Source organism: Rhinopithecus roxellana, chromosome 2 (genome assembly GCF_007565055.1).
Source record: "Rhinopithecus roxellana isolate Shanxi Qingling chromosome 2, ASM756505v1, whole genome shotgun sequence".
Classification (NCBI taxonomy): Eukaryota; Metazoa; Chordata; class Mammalia; order Primates; family Cercopithecidae; genus Rhinopithecus; species Rhinopithecus roxellana.
Genome location: NC_044550.1, coordinates 35,554,628 through 35,560,627, shown reverse-complemented (window position 1 = coordinate 35,560,627; position 6,000 = coordinate 35,554,628).

The window sequence follows — 6,000 nt, the reverse complement described above, 5'->3', positions numbered from 1 at the left end:
TTTTTTCCCCTTTAAGAGTGGTTATAGGATGTAAAATATCTAAACTCAAGCTTTCTGAATTTACTTGACTTTCCATAGGCACAGTTCAAAACTATTAAGGGAATAAATAAAAAGTTGGGCAGTGCATTTTTGGTTTAAAATGGGACTCTTAAAGCAGAAGGGAGTTTCCTTCCCCCTCCCCCACAAAGAATATTTTATAGATATGAAATACTAAGAGATTAAAGTTTCAGCAGAAATAAATATCTCAAAGGAGGCGCCATACTATTTCCTTTCCATATGTTTAGTACCTTATTTTCACACATCGTTTGTAGTCTCCTAAGTTTAGACAAATCATCTTGGCTGTGTAGCTGCAAATCACTAAAGAGAGCCAAGCTCATAGAAGGGAAAATGTATGTTGTTCTTTGGGTTTCTGAATAAGGAAGGTACTTAGGTAGAATCTTATTTAAAAGCTTGCCGTTTTAAGTAATTTCATGCCTCTCATAAGATGGTACGTATAATAATTTCACCTATATACTGCATAAAAAAATAGGTACTAGCCCTAATCAGAACTAATGCTAGAATTACACAAGATTTATCTGGCATTCATGCTGTGACAACATACATAATATATATGACATAGCCATATATTTGCAAGCTTCTCTGAAGTACCATATCATCTCTAGGACTCTATCCACAGCACATAGTGTGTACATAACTGCGAATGAGATATGCTTCTTGTGCTGGTCATTTGCCTGCTTGTTCTCAGATTCATTCTCATCCTTGCCTCGTTCTCCTGTAGCTCAAGGTCTACATTTCTGAGGCTCCTTTGACAAGTGGCTTCTGATAGGTTTGGCAAATGGGAAGCTTTACTGGATTACTTGAAGAAATACCCTGGAGAAAAGAAGCAGCCAGGGTATTTCTCCCTTTCTCTCTCTGCTTAGTGGCATCTCTGGCTGTAAGTGGTTGTTGTTGTTGTTGCTGCTGTTGTTTTTGTTTTGTTTTGTTTTTTGAGACAGAGTCTCACTGTGTCACCCAGGCTGGAGTGCAGTGGTGTGATCTCAGCTCACTGCAAGCTCTGCCTCCCGGGTTCATGCCATTCTCCTGCCTCAGCCTCCCGAATAGCCAGGACTAGAGGTGCCCACCACCAGGCCCAGCTAATTTTTTGTATTTTTAGTAAAGACGGGGTTTCACCGTGTTAGCCAGGATGGTCTCAATCTCCTGACCTCGATCTGCCTGTCTCGGCCTCCCAAAGTGCTGGGATTACAGGCGTGAGCCACTGTGTCCGGCCTAGTGACTTTTTTCTGTAACACCAACTCCTTTAGGATAATTCTATGTATTTCCAGATCTCACAAGACAGCCACTAAGAAGTTCTGGCTCCTACTAGATGGTTCCGTTTCTGAGCTCTGAGAACACTATGTCCTCCCTTCTACCCCATCAGCCAAAATGGTGGTAGCACTTTCCTGCTTTTCCTAACTTCAGGATTCCTCAATATCTTCTCATTTGGCTTCACAACTCTTCTATTACCTGTGCAACAAGTCCCCTGCACTAAATGTCTTCTGTCTGCTATACGCAGAGTGATTTCTGGTTTTCTGAGGGGCTTCTTACTGATACTCCACATAGAAGTCTAAGATTGTGTTGTCATTTTTGATCATGAATACAGTGATGACCTCCTTACAGGCAAGAAATGGGACACTAGTAATTTGTGGTATGCAGTGATATCATACTTAAACTATAAGCTGTGGTTTCTCGAGGCATAGAACAAGTTGAAGGCAAGACTTTGGTCAAGTAACTATTGCATTTAACCATTATGATAGTAATAATAATGAACAAGAATTATTACATAGGATGGATGTTTCTGACTGCCCTGAAGAGTATGCACAAAGAAAAAAGATAAGCCTAAGGCCTTACATTTTTAACCCAAAAATCAAGCTATATAGCCACATTCCATACCTCCATTACCATAAGGCAGAAGACTGAGTATCAGGCCCAACACTTGATAATGCATCATCAGTTACATGTATAGTCCTTTCAGGTATTTTATGCTGAGGTAAAGGACCTGGTTGGGAAGGAGTGGTACCTGAGACTGAATGGGCAGATAGGGATGAGGTTCTGAATGCTAATTGCCCTGAGCCTTCCTCTCTAGCAAAAGCAGCTCTCCTTTTGTCAGTTTTTCAATTTAACACCCAAACTGAGGCAAATAATCTTCACTTCCATAAAACCACTGCATGACTTCACTAGTGGCAGATGCCCTACAAGAGGATGGTTATTCTCCCAGAGCCCATTCAAACCGCCTATCATTATTTCTAATCTCATAACAAGAGTTTGATCCAACATAGCCCAGATGAAAGTATATGATCTGCTGCCATATGAAATAGCAAATACACCAAAGGGGCTGCAAATGTTAATTTATGTTAAAAGAAATGTAGGGGACATGTATGAAAATATATTCTAAAGGACTATTCAAAAGGATGAAACAAAGGTTGGATCAGGGTGAATTTATTGAGATAGACACATATACTTGGATTCAGGATTTCCTGTGGTGGCTCAAGCACCAGCGGTGGTATCAATCACCTGCTAGTTTAGTAGAATAAGGCCAGTAAGATATGAAGTAGAGATGGCAGAACTTGCTTGGCATACTGAAGAACAATGCTTTCAGACAGAAATAAAACACAAACCACAAATGTAATTTTAAATTTTCTAGTACCCACATTTTAATGTTTTTAACAAATTATCTCAAGTGCTCAATAGCCACTAACCATGAGGTTAGTGGCTATAATATTAGATAGCACAGTACAGGCAAAGGAGTTTGGAGAATCAGAAATTTGGAATGGACTCACAGCGTGCAAACTGCTTAACCACTGCCAACCGTACCCTTGCTTTGAAGGATCCAGAGGACTCTCCTTTAACCAAGTTGTTAAGAAATGCATTGGTGAGGGAAGCATGCTCATATAAAGGACAGTTGCATCCTGTTATATAGCAGCATTAGCTTGTGGTTGTATCACAGTTTAAAATGGCTACAAGTGTGAGAATGGATGCTGAGTAGTAAAAACAGCATATGTACTAATCATTTGCTTGCTTTGTCTTGCATGCATTCCCCACCGTTCCTTTCTTCTGAATATGTGAAAGAAACAACATTTTCCAGGCTTCTTTACCCATCACTTACGGTTAAGTTCAGCCAATGGGAGACCTGGTGGGAAACTGGAGGAAAGAGTGGAGGGAAAGCCAGGGAATTTCTTCTTCCCTTACTTCAGGTAGCATTTCCAGCAGAGCCTGAGCCTCCTCTGATCCCAGCCCTCAAAAGCCAGCCCCTCCTTCTGTGATACCGCCTCCTATGGACAGCCCTTGCCATGATTCTAACTACTGACAGGCAACCTACTTTCTTGTATCTGTTAGTTTATTCAACCAAACTCTGCTTAATGCAATCTGTTATTATAGACACCTCTAATCCATGGGAAGAGATCACAAATCCCCACAAATTGATCTACACTGATCTCTTAAATAAAGCCTATCTGTTTTCCCCGATATGTTTTACAGTTTTAAGTATTCATTATAACCTTATGATACACACACAAACATAGAACGTATATGCCAAGTATTACAGTTTTCTATGGCAAGATTTTCTATAATCTGGGAGCACTAATATTACCTGCCATGTGAAACCTGTTACTCCTTGCCACAGGATAGACACTCCAGGAAACAGATTTTGAAGTAGAACCTAGCTTTCAAGAAGTTCTTATGACAGTTGTCAGGATCAAACTTGGGAAGTGGAAAAAGCAATGTAGTCACAATAAAGGCCTTACACATGTGCATAAGGAGCTCTGGAGCTGCCATGTCCCTTCAGAATAGCCAAATATTGATGTAAAGGGGCTAAGTTTTAAGAACCCCACCTTCCCCAGTCATTGGCTGCAGACAGGAACCCTCCTCCCTGATGGGGCATGACCTTGGGCAAGACAGGGCTCCCTCCTCAGGGAAGACCTCAGCAGAAAGCCCCCAGCTTCCTATATTGTTGAAAAAATATGAATGTTTGAGTCCTGAAGATGGCAATCAGAGCAATCACCATAGCTTCACCTTGGGCCACTCGGAGCCACTTGTTTTGTATAATACGTTTCTTTTTTTTTTTTTTTTTTTGAGATGGAGTCTCACTCTTGCTGCCCAGGCTGGAGTGCAATGGTGTGATCTCGGCTCACTGCAACCTCTGCCTCCCAGGTTCAAGTGTGTCTCCTCCTACCTCAGCCTCCCAAGTAGCTAGGATTGCAGGCCCCCGCCATTATGCCTGGCTAATTTTTTTATTTTTGCAGAGATGGGGTTTCACCATCTTGGCCAGGCTGGTCATGAACTCCTGACCTCAAGTGATCTGCCTGCCTCGGGTTCCCAAACTGCTAGGTGTGAGCCACCACCTCCAGCCTGTATAATTTCTGAAAGCACCTCCTCCCTCTTCCTGTGCCCCCACATCCCCCAGGGATACGTAGAAGGGAAAGACTAGTGAGGTAACCTACAGCCTCTTCTGTTGTAGCTGTTCTGGGGCTACAACTGATATTCATCATCTCCTTCTTCCATGACCGATTCACCTACGGCTTCTCTTCATCAATTAGCATCTCTGCTGGTCTTTTTGGTTGACCTAGTGGGCTAACCCAGAACCCAGTTACTGTGTTCTTTTCAAACCATGATTCTTGTCCTTGTCAATTTAACAACAAAATGGGACAAAAGAGTACCAAGAGTTGCCCACGCATACTCCTGGGTGCCAGATTTATTCCTCCCTGTCCCCGCTGTATAACAGCAGCTCAACCTCTAACACCATAGGTCTGTAAGGTTCCATGGCCCAGTGGGAAGGGCTACTTTTCACTATAGTCTGGACATGCTGCAGAGCCCTTTCCCATACCAACTCATGCCCAAGATTACATAGCTATTGAGTTACTAATCTTTCTGGGCCTCAGCTTCATCTGGAAAATTAAGAGAATTACAGTATATATTTTATTATGTTGTTGTGAGGACTAAATGAGTTTATATGAAGCGTATAAATGGAGCCCAACACATAAAAAACCCTACAACAGTAAATTCTATGTTTTATATTAATTTGCCATGGTCTACAAATAAGGAATACAAGTATATACAATATGCTTAGAAAATACAGAACTATGCATACATTTTTCTTTTTTTTGAGACAGAGTCTCGCTCTGTTACCCAGGCTGGAGTGCAATGGTGCGATCTTGACTCACTGCAACCTCCACCTCCCACGTTCAAAAAATTTTCCTGCCTCAGCCTCCCAGTTAGCTGGAACTACAGGCATGCACCACCATGCCTGGCTCATTTTTGTATTTTTAGTAGACAGCGTTTCGCCATGTTGGCCAGGCTAGTCTCGAACTCCTGACCTCAGGTGATCCATCCCCCTTGGCCTCCCAAAGTGCTGGGATTATAGGTGTAAGCCATCATGCCCAGCCATTTAAATTTATTTCAATAAGAACTGTATCATTTGTAGTTAATTTTATGTATATTCCCTGGACTTGCTTCAAATGAAGTTCAGAATCCTTCACCATTGTCATAAGAAAAGCTAAACTTGGATATGGGAGAGAGTTAACACCTAGGTAAGTGAACTTTGGCCAGTGGGGTATAGGAGCCACTGGATATTCTCCTCTTTTACTCCTCCAGTGGATATTCTGAGGTGCATTTTACATAGCTCCTCAGAAGGATCCTGCTAGGATCAAGCCTCAGTTGCCCACAGAGGTGATCAGCTCAATAACTCACTACTAAATTGGCCTTCCTTTCCTATTTGCCTCCTTGCAATCCATATTCTTGTTTCTGAAGATCACATCCCAAAATAAATTACCTACAGGGAAGATCTCTCAGGCTCTGTCCTCCAGAGGAACTTAGTCTACAACAATTAGTACCAGAAGTAGCCCAAGGAAGCAAAGGCTCTAGATGAATTCTGGACCTGCATCACTCTCTAGTCATTGCTGGTTGGTGAAGTGACTAGACAGTGCACTAGTACACTTTCCTTAGTAGTGGGTTTGAAGTGCAAGTGGA